At 49.9% G+C, this 12,475-nt stretch overlaps 1 protein-coding gene across 10 annotated transcripts in view; it reads left to right on the top strand.

Annotated features, from left to right (window-relative positions):
- Nucleotides 1-12,475, top strand: part of MICAL3 (microtubule associated monooxygenase, calponin and LIM domain containing 3) — a 193,820-nt gene that overhangs the window by 38,989 nt on the left and 142,356 nt on the right. For 7 of the 10 annotated variants that reach the window (XM_032644834.1, XM_032644833.1, XM_032644832.1 and 4 more), the window contains exons 2-3: nucleotides 320-505; nucleotides 1,152-1,202. The gene's annotated coding sequence lies outside the window, so the exon portion shown is untranslated. Of the gene's footprint in view, nucleotides 1-319; nucleotides 510-1,151; nucleotides 1,203-12,475 lie in introns of all 10 variants that reach the window. The other 3 variants (XM_032644838.1, XM_032644837.1, XM_032644836.1) reach the window with 1 other exon arrangement.

The raw sequence follows: 12,475 nt of genomic DNA, 5'->3' as shown, positions 1-12,475 counted from the left end.
TTAGATCCTGTTTTCCCCGTTCCACTCTATTATTCTACTTCCTTGAGCTCCCTCTTGCTTTTCTTCTTTTGTCTAGTTTTTACAGGTAGTCCTCAACCTTCAGTAGTCTTCCATCACTTAATTGCAGCTGTTTGTTGTGCTCCAGCTGCACAGTCAGCAGACGTTAGGCAGGGCTGTGGCCCGGTATGTTATCATTGAATTAATTATTTATTGAGCATTTTTGCCAGGCATTGTGGAAAACGCTATAGAGATGCATTCTCTCATTTACTTCTTAGAAATACCCTGTGAAGTAGGTACTATTTTCACCTCCATTTTACAGGTGTGCCAACTAGGAATTGGACGGCTGAGCGCGTGGCAGTCAGGATCCAATCTCTGTCTGACTCCTAAGCCTGTGCTCGGAAGCCTTCTGGTGTCTGTGCCTCCTGAGATCCTGCATGGTTGTTCCCCTAAGGAATTTTCCGTTCCGTTGGGAAACAGAAACAATGGCAAACAATACTGCTTGGATGTGAGTAAGTATGAAATTGTTTGGAACTGCGAAGGCGCCCAGAGGCGGAGGCACTCAGGAAGGGCTGGGGGAGGCGAGGGGCTCTGAAACATGGCAGGGAGATGAGCACGAGCGGATTCAGGTGCTGGGAACCACGTGAGCCATGTCCGAGTGAGAGGGATGTGCCCTGGCGTGGGGTGGAGTGGGGTTGCCAAACTGGAAGGAGGGCTGGGTTTCTTGGGGAAAGTGGGAGATGAGATCGGGTAACTCAAGCCAGAGGGACTTGAAATCACACAGGAGACACTATGAGGGATAATAAGTCTGAAGGTTTTTGAGCAGGACATGACAGGGTAAATCCTATTTAAGAGCCACGACGAAGTGGGCAGCAGATGGCAGATTCCTCATGGCATGATGGTTCTTAATTCTTCCCTGCCTGTATGCCCTTGGGACCTAGTGTCCCCTCTTCTGGTCCTGGGAACAGCCATCTGTACAGAGGTCCCTTGTTGGCTGATCAAGCCGCCCTGGAGTATGGAGAAGTGAAGAGTGTAGAACTTGGAGGTCAGAGACCTGGATCCGATTCCTGACCCTGTCTGTCCCTATAGCTTACTAGCTGGACGAATTATCTGACCTTTCTTCATTCTTTTTTTCCCCCATCTGTAATTTGCAGGTAACCCTATGATGACTCACAGGGTTGTTTCAGGATGAAGATCTAGCAGATGTAAGTACAGAGGCTGTTTAATCTAATGGTTCCAGACTTCCTGGGGTTAAGTGCCAGCTGTATCATTCACTGTGTGACTTTGGGCAAGTTACTTAACTTTTCTGTGTCTCCATTTTCTTATCTATAAAATCAGCCTAAAAATTGTACCTACCTCACAAGGAGAATTAAATGAGGAAAGATAGGTAGCTGGCTCTTAAACATGCCCGGCATGTGGTAATGTGATGAATAAATTGCAGCTGATGTTTTTGATAGTATCATTATTACTACCGTCACAGTACTTGGTTTGGAGTAGGGACTTTCTTTGAGGCAGGAGACCAAAAAATAAAGCCTCCCAACTATATGGTAAGAAACTACCTCTGATCGCTATGTGGAAATGATGTGACTTCAGAGCTTCTCTTAAGCACTGAAATTATAACCATCTTGTGCCAATTTCAGGATCTTTTAGAGATCCCAGGTATTACTGAAATGCTTTAAAAAGTCAGCCATTGTTTTCTTTTCTTTTCTTTCTTTTCCGGGGGGGAGACGGAAGGATTTATTACTTGCAGCAAGTGAGGAGAATACTGGAGCTCTTTCCCAAAGCAGTGTCTCAGTCATTGTTGTTTTATTTTTTTAAATAAATTTATTTATTTATATCTTTTATTTTTGGCTGCGTTGGGTCTTCGTTGCTGTGCGTGGGCTTTTGCTAGTTGCAGCGAGCAGGGGCTGCTCTTTGTTGTGATGTGTGGGCTTCTCATTGCGGTGGCCTCTCTTGTTGAGGAGCATGGGCTCTAGGTGCGTGGGCTTCAGTAGTTGTGGCTCGTGAGCTCAGTAGTTCTGGCTCACGGGCTCTAGAGCACAGGCTCAGTAGTTGTGGCACACAGGCTTATTTGCTCTGCGGCATGTGGGATCCTCCCAGACCAGGGCTCGAACCTGTGTCCCCTGCATTGGCAGGGCAGATTCTGAGGACACCAGGGAAGTCCTCAGTCATTGTTTTTTTTTTTTTTTTTTTTTTTCTTTACGCGGGCCTCTCACCGCTGTGGCCTCTCCCGCTGCAGAGCACAGGCTCCGGACGCGCAGGCCCAGCGGCCACGGCCCACGGGCCCAGCCGCTCCGCGGCACGCGGGATCCCCCCGGACCGGGGAACGAACCCGCGTCCCCCGCATCGGCAGGCGGACTCCCAACCACTGCGCCACCAGGGAAGCCCAGTCATTGTTTTTTGATATAGGACTCTTGCGGTTGCAACACTTCTTAGGCACAGAAATACTCCCCTTCTCTCTTTTTTTAATATTTATTTATTTAGGCTCCTCCGGGTCTTATTTGCGGTACACGGGATCTTCGTTGCAGCATGTGAGATTCTTAGCTGCCGCATGCAGAGTCTTGGTTGCGGCATTTGGGATCCAGTTGCCGGCCCAGGGGTGGAACCCAGGCCCCCTGCATTGGGAGCGCGGAGGCTTACCCACTGGACCACTAGGGAAGGGAAATCCCTCCCCTTCTCTTTTAAACAAAGAGGGAGGGAGGGAAAGGAGAGAGGTGAAGTCTGGATTTCCTCTGGCCGCACAGTTGCCTCTGTCCGAGGACTTGCTACTGCAGGGCAGGGCAGGAGACACCTGCCTGTACGGGCAAGGTCAGCTCTGCTGGATCTGCCCTGGGCGTGGGCAGTGCAGAGGCCCCACAGTGAGCTCTGCGCCTGCTTTGTGCCCCTTCAGGCGGGACCTTTCTGTTCAGGACTGTTTCCCTTCCCCTCGACCCAGACCTCAACCAGCCATGTTTAGCTTTATAGCAGGACAGTCACACTCAGCAGCCTTCTGGCTGCTTTGAAAAGCCCTCAAGCCCTGTTCTTGAAGCAGCAGTTGTGTCTGAGTCTTGAATTTTTCTGTGTGGAGCAATTCTTTCCTTTTATTTTATTTTTTTTAAACAAAACTCAAATTGTTGGACCTTATCCTTTGTAGATGAAGTGAGAGTTGCTTTCTGAGGACTGGTTCATACCAGAAACCAGCTGCTTTTAAGTTGCTGCGGATCTTTAAAGGGACAGTTGATTTGTGGATCCAATTCCCTGGCCACACAACCTGGGTGTCTGTAGGATTCTGGTGTAGGCTGTGACAGTGTTGAGGTGGGTGACAGCTGGCAGAGGTGTGAGTCTGGTTTTAAGACTTTCATCTCAGGCAGGGTCAAAGTCTTGTGGAGCTGATCCCTTTGACTCCCCTGCCCCCCGTTACGGTTGGTAATAGGTATGGACATGTGCCACGTGCAGAGATGGTGGACAAGACCCAGATGCGTGCCTTAGCCCCGTGGGCAGATGCTCAAACAGAAGAAGCCTCGTTTGAGGGCAGTGGTGTCTCACCTGGAGCAGTATCCTCCATTAGCAGTTCCTCTGTGACTCACCAGAAGACTGGGCTTGTGCATATTTGGCCTCACCCGTGCAAGATCAGAGTGCATCAGAAGGATGCGCAGGAGGACAGCCGGTCGGAGCAGGCAGAGTGATACAGCACACTGGGCTTGCTCCAGCCTTGCCCTCCTTGGTTCTCGCACTGGGGCTGAGGAGGAGAGGCGGGTTTTGGGAAATGACTGGCTCCTCCTTCATCCTTGTGAGGACACGGGATTCCAGCTCACCAGTGCACTGCTTTGAATATACTCCACTTACAATGTCCTGTGGCTTGGGCTTAGGAAACCAACCCGCCTTTGCCTTGGGGACGCACAGAAGGGCGTCTCTGTGAGCACCTTGGTCGTCATTGCCATTGCGCTGAAGAGTCTGAGGGGCTCAGAATTGCCCTTTGTTCTAAATGCAGCGGAGAGGGGCCACATCCTTAAATACACCCCTAGGTACCTGACCCTCAGCTGGCTGCTCAGTTGTCTGAAGCCAGGAGCATCTTCCCTGGGAGGCTGCTGCTCAGTGTGTGGCATTTTGGAGTGTGGGTTAGGGTGGGAGATGGCAGAAGAAGCTTTCATGGCTTCCAGTGCATGTGGCCGTGTCTTCAGCAGAGCCTGTGTGCTAGGTTTGTCGTGACCCCTGGGGCTTATCGGGCACTTAGAGGGTGAGAGAGGGCTCAGATGAGTGAAAAGCCTTCCTCAGTGCCCGGGGGGTCAGAGGTACTTCGAGCCCCTGCCCGTTGTCATCACCTCCTTAGGCTCCCGCAGAAGGAAGGCGTGCTTGGCCGTGGCAGGGTAAGGAATGGCGATGTAGGCCCGTTGCGTGTTAACAGCGGTCTTGCTTTAGTGCTTGGGAGATAGTTAGGAATTTTCAGATCTTTTCATCCATATTTATGTAAAACACAGGGAAGCAAAATAATTCCGTGAAGGACTAAAGATGGCTGTCATTTCGTCTCACGTGTGTGTGTCCCTGACAGAGTCTTCCTTTAAGCATTCTGTGTCTAGGAAAGTTGTAGATAAAGTTAAGCCACTGATTGGGATATAAAGTATTTATTAACCTTTCCACCCTTGAACAGAATGCAGGTAATAAATAAAGTCAGCAGTTGGTTTGTATACCCTCTATAGCTAATCTGCTTTGTTATTTCTTTCTTCAGAATGTCTTTGGAAATCGCTTATCTTCTATGTCTAAAACTACACCTGCCATAATTGGTGCTCAGTATTGTAAGGACTTTCCCTTTTTAGATTACGGTTCCCATTGCTATAGTTCTAGTCTCTTCCCCCTTCATTTTATGCCCAAGTGACTGTCCAGGCCTCCTGGACATTGCCTGGCTGCAGTTCCATTCTCCTTGGTACCACCCTTCTGGCTGTGGCCGAGCCATCCTGCTGCGAAGCTTGAGCTGCTGCCTGCAAGGCCCCCATCAGCTGTTATACCTGGCTCTGAAAGCCCACAGGCAGTTGTCACCACGCTCCCAGTCCCCTGCGTGCGCTCTGCTGAGTGCTGCCTCTGGCCTTGTGTGTGCCTCCTCTGTCTCTTCTCTGCTCCCCCGAATCCTTAACCATCCTTACTCCGATAGCCTGGCCACGCAGTATAGGAAGCATTTGCTCGTTTGCTCTCGTGCCTGCGGTACTTTCCTCCTTAATTGGATTGTACGCTTCTTGAGGGTGGGAATGCTGTCTTGTCTGCATGTCTCTTCCAGGGGTCGTTGTATGTTGGCCACTTTGTGAGCAGTCAGCAAACACTTGATTGACACGCTTACCATGATCTTACAGTCATTGGCCTAGAAAATAATCAGTAAGAAGCACTTCCCTACCGTTGCCCCATTTTGAATTCTTTTTTCTGTCTGTCTTATTGTCTGTTTCAGGCTGAATGTTCAGGACAAGGTTGTATGGATTTGGCTAGGAAAAGAAACCCCAAACAGTATATTTTTAAAGGTGAATCTCATGGAAATGCCAAGTACCCTTTTGCTCTTTGGAAAGTGGAGTGGAAGAGGAGAGGAGTAGGTCTAGATGGGTGATTTGGTGATGGTGGTGACGGCACGTGTGGGTGGGGATGGAGGCCTTCCCTTGAACAGGAGATGCTCTTGAATGGCTGAGGACAGGCACAGCCTGAGGGGGCATTTGGGGTGCAGCGGCTGCTCTCTTGTTTTCCCCTTCTTGTCTCCATTCTCCCACCTCCACCCCCAGGTCTGGGCCGCCTCCTCTGTGTTGGAGGTGATACTGCCTCCTTAAGTGGCACAAAGTGTGGGGAAGAGACTCTAGCAGTTGGGGAACGTGCTAAGGATGTAGACCTTCTCTTTATCAGGAGCTCCACTGAGCTGTTCTGGACCTGTTCGTGGTTGATAAAGGAGCAGATTCTGTGGGTGTGAGACCATGTGCCCATCTACTTAGCGAAGGAAGGGTCACAGGGCCAAGAGTATAGGAAGCAAAGTGGGGGTGGGGTGAGAGGCTGGATCCAGGGTCAGCTCTCGAGCATGGGGGAGGGCCTCTGCCAGGGGACCAGCTTTGCCAGGTGTGACGCTCCTGCACAGTGAGATGGCCAAGGGGTTACTTCGTCTGTGCGTGGGCCACCAGTGGGACCCAGCAGGAAGGAGGTTTATGTATTTGTTCTTTATTTATCTTTTCAGCTCCTCGGGCTCTCTTATTCTCATACCTCATATTTTATCCATTAGCAAATTCTGTGAACTCCACTTTTGTATTCTGATCCGGAATCTGACCACAACCTACAGTGATACCGCTTTAGCCAAGTCACGGTCATCCATCCCCTGGATATTTGCAGTAACCACCAAACTGGTTTCCCTGCTTCCACCCTTGCACCACTAGATGTATTGTCAGCAGCCAGTGGTCCTCACAGTGGCCTGCAAGGTCCCACACAGTCTGTTGTCCCCTGGCGGCACTATCCCACCTCCAGTCTTGCGTGCTCTTCCCTTGCAGGTGATCCCAGACCAGTCTGGGTGACAGCAGCCACCCTCCCCAGCCAGCACCTCCCGTTCTTCTCCCACACTGCGTTTTTCCTCCACAGCGCGTGTTTCCCTCTAATATGTGGGTGTTTGCTTGCATGCTGTCTCCCCCACTAGAGTGAAAGCTCCTTGAGAACAGGAGTGTTTGTCTTATTCACTCTGATCCCCCGTGCTAGGCACGTGGGGAGTGAACAGCATATACTTGTTGGCTTCATTCTCATCCATTTATTCTGCATCCATTATGTTCTAGGAACCAGGCTCTGGGGCCTACAGTGTGCAGACACACACACACTGAATAAGACATGCATCCCCCCGCCCCGCACAGTGGGCTCACTGCCTAGTGAGAAGCAAATGATGAAGTAACGACAGACAGAGTAGTGGAAAGGCAGGGAAGGAGGGCCGATAAGCCTCTGTAGGAGTAAGGATGGAACTGACCATGCTGCACAGGGTAGGGCGGGGGTGCCGCGAGCTGCCTGGACCATCTCCACCCTGGACATGAGGACCACTTTCCTAGAGCCGGTCTGCTGCTGTTGTGCACATCTGCTTTTCATCTTTTCCTGTGAGGCTCAGAGAGGATTGCCAGCTGCCTTTTGCTAATCAGCCAACAAATAGTAAACGCTCTTTGGCATACAAAGTACGCTTCTAGACACCAGAATGCTAGTGGATATTGAAGGCAGGGAAGGTGTCCTGAGTTTTTTCATTTTCATGTCAAATGAGTCCATTTCCTGTAAACTTTCCTTTTAAGGTCCGTCTTACATGAAGTTAGTTTTCTTTTTTCTATACTCTTTCCAGGGTTTTCCCTCCCTTTATTGATTTATGTTTGTTTTTCTGTTCTAGAAGGATTCTGTCCCTACCGGGAGGAATTTATTTCCTTAACCTACCTAATATTGACTTGCAAAAACCATCCTGCCCTCTCCTCCCTTCTCCAAAGGGTAGGCAGTCATTGTATATCACACATGGTACAAAATGGGCCCTAAGGCCAGGGCTGCCACCACCTAAGCCCCCTTCTCATGGTCCCTTCTGGCCCTGCTGGTCGCAGCATGTTGGTGGTATGGTCCTCTCCACGGATGGACAGTTTAACTTGACCTTGGCTTTGGGGCAGAGGAGTGCATCTGCTCCAGCTTTAACAGGAGAAGAGGGTGAGGTTGGGCCAGCAGGGGAGGCACCTTTGCAGGGAGGACACTTTCCTTCTTCTATAACTGCCTCTAGCCCTTGTTATCTCTGACTGTTAAGCGTTTGCATTTTGGGGAACATAACACCACGTGGACTGAGCACCTAACCCGAGTAAGGGTTTGTGCTAGTTGGTGAGTTAATGGACAGAAGGGTTAGAGGTTTGCTGGCTCTGCGTTGGCGGGGCTTTTCTGCAGGAGGTGGTAGTAGATGAGGTGGCCTAAAAGTGTTAGAAGTTGAGGGTCATGGGGTTTGCATAATTTTAATTGGTGATGAAAATCTGTAGGTGAATATCACCCAAGAGGTCAAATCATGCCACCTCCCTGGGTTGGTTTATCCTGAGAGTTGAGTTATGGGTAACGTGGAATATTTAGTTGCTTGGGGATGAACCTTCCTTCCTCTTAACTCCGAGCAAGGCTCTGCTCTTTTTTAGTAGCAGGGCTTACCACTTAGGAAAGTCCAGCCAAAGCCGTTCTGTGTAAGCGGCCCCGTTGGAGTCTGTCCTGTTCTCCATGCAAGACTGTGCACAGTTCTGTCTCCTTCAGAGCGTCCCTTAGTAAATAAAGGTTAGTGTATCCGTTAGGGTTAGTTTTAAAACTGCTGGGAATTGCAAAATATGGCTTAAACATGAAAGAAGCTTTTCTCCATTATGTAAAGAGGCCTAGAGGTGGGAGGTTCAGCCAGTAGCCATTTCCATGGTCATCAGGACGTTGCCTCCTTCTGCCTAAAAAGATAGAAGTTCTGGCCCTATTAGCTGCAGCATGTGGTCCACTCCATGGGTTGACAGGTGAGAGTTTAACTGACCTAACTCCACTGCCCTGGCACATGATTTCCATCCTTTAGGTTACCTGGTGGTCAGACATGGCTGCTGGAGCCCCAGCCATCATATTTCTGTTTCCAAGAAAAACACAAAACAGAAGAAATGAAGAGAAAGACAAAAAGTTGCTCTCCCATGTAAGACAACTCCCTTAAGGGAGTCTTTCTGGAAGGCTCACACACCTCTGCTTATATCTCATTAGCCAGCACTTAGAAAAGATAGTCACAGCTAGCTTCAAGGGAGGCTGGGAAGTTTGGTTTTGTACCATTGCTGGCCCTGATCAAGTTGGGGTTCTGTTGCTAAGAAAGAAGTCTTGCTACAGTGCGTGAGTGTGTCTGAGCTCTTTGCTGTAGCTGGCATGTCTCACATGAGTGTGCCCTGCTTCCTGCACATGTCTGGAGGGACAGTGATTCTTTCTCCGGATACTGACTGGTTGTCCTTGTGTCTCTCCTTCCAGCTGAATGATAATCCAGTTGCAGGAGTCAGTTGGCAGCCTGGTAGGTAAGAGGGGCATGTATTTCTGGAGGTGATGTCTTAGTTGGCAGCAGTGGCAGCTCAGGCCTGGGCACACCTGGGAGGTTGCTGTTCTAACATCTTGGGGCTCTTCCTCCCCTTCCCTCCCTGAACCCTGTTTTGTTTAGAAGCTGTGATCGTGACGTGCGACCCTTCTTGGCTTCGCTGTGTCACTCACCATTGCAGGTCCTCGGAGGAGTGGGTGCGATGTCAGTACAGTGAGAAGCTGATGTGTGTGTCCCTCTGCGGCTGTGTCTCCTAGGAGGTCAGGGTTACAGAGGACACACTCAGGAGTCCGTCTTCCTGCTTATTTCTTCCACCTTGCACGTACACATTCACAAACACCACCTAACGGTCCAAGGTTTTGGCTTATGACTAAAAATCTGAAATTCCTAAATTCTCTGGACCCAAGTCCTCAGGAAACCTGGATCCTATGCTCAGCTCAGTGAGTTAATTGGAGTTCTCTCAGATCTTTTCCAGTTGAAATCCTCAGCAGCTCTGTGACATCAGCTGGGGACTTTTCGGGCAGGAGATGTATTTCCACCTCCCACCCCTGGCTGAAGTTGTCTAGGAAATTGTCCCTGACACATTGAGATGCGTAGCAGATTTGCGTTGAGCTGTCAAGAGAATTGTGGGGCTCATCTTAGAAAATGTTGCTCTCAGCAGCTTGAGAAAGTGTTAATTTGTAAAAATCAAGCTAACATATTATGGGATGCTGATCGGTGGGAATCACTGTGAGCGAGCGTAGGAGGCTGTCTTGGCTCTTAGATTTTAGTGGGTTCTCAGCTGGGCGCCTTTTTAGATGCTTTCTGTTTCTCCTGCTGCACTAGCTTCTCCCAGTGCTGGTCTGCCTGCTAATCCCTGGCTGCACTGATAGTCACGCCGCCCTCTCCTGAGCAGGACAGAAGGAAGGCTCCCTGTAGAGAGGGGTGGGTGGGCATGTCTTCCACAGGAATGCAGGGATAGAGAGGGTGCGGGGGCGGAGCAGACACACTCTAGTGCGGGTTAGGGTGGAATGGGGTTAGGGATAGGGTTAGGGTTAGGGTGGAATGGGGTTAAGGTTAGGGATAGGGTTAGGGTTAGGGTTAGGGGTTAGGGGTTAGGGTTAGGGTGGAATGGGGCTGCAGCTCCCAGTCCCCGTCCAGTGCTCTGATTGTCTGTCTCTCCGAGAGGTTGAGACTTGAGTAACAAAACCATGATCTGAATCTGATTCTGTTTGACTCACGGCCTATGCCCTTAACCGCGTCACGTAGCTGCTGCTTCCTCTTTATTTCGTTCATTCAACGAGTATCTGAGTGCCTCTGTGTTCCAAGCATGGTTCTAGGTGCTGGAGACGATAGCAGCAAGCCAAACAAAGAAAAATCCTTACCCTTGTGGAGCTTATTTTATAGCAGGGGGTAACTTCCCACCACCTTTCACAGTCAGTTTCCTAACGTGATATTTTGTATAAACACCACACTTCTTCCCCAGAGTGTTCCTTAAATGATTCTTCTTTTTCTCAAGCACTAAAACTAGGGGTTTCTTGTTTGTTGGCTATTGGAATATTGATCCCTCCCGTCCCCTGCTCCCAGCATCACAACTGGTTATTGGGACAGCTAAGACACAGCGCCTTATGGGAAGCCTGGGGCTCCGGAGGTTACCCATATCTGGGGCCTGGCTGTGCCTGTCATTTCCCTTCTTTCCCAGGGAAGGGTGTTCCTGGCTTACCTGGAGTTGCTTTGTGTCCCCCACTCCCGTCCCCTAGCTGTTGTTGTTGTTGTTTTAAATTTATTTATTTGGCTGCATCAGGTCTTAGTTGAGGCATGCTGGCACACGGGATCTTTCATTGCAGTGCACGGGCTGTTCGTTGCAGCACGCAGGCTTCTCTCTAATTGTGGCGCTCGGGCTTCAGAGAGCACGAACTCAGTAGTTGCGGGGCATGGGCTTAGTTGCCCTGTGGCATGCGGGATCTTAGTTCCCCAACCAAGGATCGAACCTGCATCCCCTGCATTGGAAGGCAGATTCTTAACCACTGGACCACCAGGGAAGTCCCCCCTCAGTTGTTTTTGAGGGCTGGTTTCAGAGGTTCTTGTGTTCAGTTTATTTTAGGTGGTCACGTTCTTAATTTTTTCTACTGGAGTCTGGTTCTGGCCTTACGGATACAAGAGAAGGTTAGCTGAATGTTTTTGTCTGTCTTCAGATCAGGTTCAGGTGCCTGGAGACAGGCGACTTCCCTTCTATAGGAAAGAGGAGGGAACATGTCACAAGGTGACTTTCCACTAAGAATAGCGCATTTGTGAGATCTCTTGGATGCAGGTTTTCGAATTCAGTTTCCCGACGTGAGGCTGGAAGGCAGACTCCCAGCAGCATCATCCTCATCTCCAGGCTTTATTGAGTATTTTCTGTGTGTCTGGCACTGTGAGAGGGATTTTACATATGTTCCAGCCTCCTCTGAGGCCAGAAAAGGAAACAGGTTAAGAAACTCCCGCAGAGCCACGTGGATGGGGAAGGGACAGAGTTGGGGTTGAACTGAGGCTTCCCGGGCCTTATGCACGTCGCGCACGGATGGTTGCCTTCTGCTCGTCAGGTGCTCTGCTGGGACCGTGCGCCTCAGCTCTGAGTGGGGACCTGCCAACCGGGACGTGCCAGCTTGTGTGAGCTCCTCTCCTCAAACGACAAATCATAAAAGCTCAGGGTTTTTGCAGCGTGACTGATTGGTTGTTTGATGTTTTCCTCTTTCTGTTTCCACTCCTCCCTCCCTTCCCCCAAATGTACCCAGGTTGGCTTAGGTCTGCCTTCTCAATTCTAGAATTGTGGCAAACTTTAAAAGGCTGGGAGGTTAGAATGTGGTGGGAGATTTGAGGAGGCTGCCTTTGCATGTCGGAGCTGGTCACTTACTCCAGAGGTTTCTAGTCTGGATGCTGGGACTTAGCGGTGCATTAAGGGAATTAGAACACACGATTGTCTAAAGGGTCTGTAGGGAGGTCCATGGGTCTTGGAGGTGCTGGGCCAAACACCTAACTATTTCAGAGAAGCTTCTGCCTGTTCTGGGTGTTGGGGACTGGCTGCCTACAGGAGGTCTAATCACTTAGCTAGTCCTGGCCTGTCTTTACAGAAAAGGAAGCTGAAGCCTTGCTCGCACAGCTGGTGTGGTCCAAGGAGCTGTCGGGTCAGTGCTGCAGTCCTGTCCACCCTCAATCAGCTCCACCTAGGCTCTCGGGTTGGTTCACACAAGTGTGAGTCCAGTGGTTTGACTCTGCAGGGCACCTTTAGGAAGGGTTAAAACATTGAACCTCTAGGGCAAATTAGGAAGTTGCTCTCTTATTTTACCATAACAGAAAAATGTTTAACTTCGTGGCAACCTTGAGCCATGGCTTTCACTCCTCCAAACACACGTATTTGGTGTTTGACCTTGAACAGGCCTGTGGTTTCTTCTTTGTGCTTTTGAGTTTTTCCTTTGGTGAAAGGGGTATTAAATACCAGATATAGAC

The sequence above is a fragment of the Phocoena sinus genome, chromosome 10, assembly GCF_008692025.1.
Source record: "Phocoena sinus isolate mPhoSin1 chromosome 10, mPhoSin1.pri, whole genome shotgun sequence".
Classification (NCBI taxonomy): domain Eukaryota; kingdom Metazoa; phylum Chordata; class Mammalia; order Artiodactyla; family Phocoenidae; genus Phocoena; species Phocoena sinus.
The sequence above is the reverse complement of the archived record's forward strand: the minus strand, read 5'-3'. Positions and strand labels throughout refer to the sequence as shown.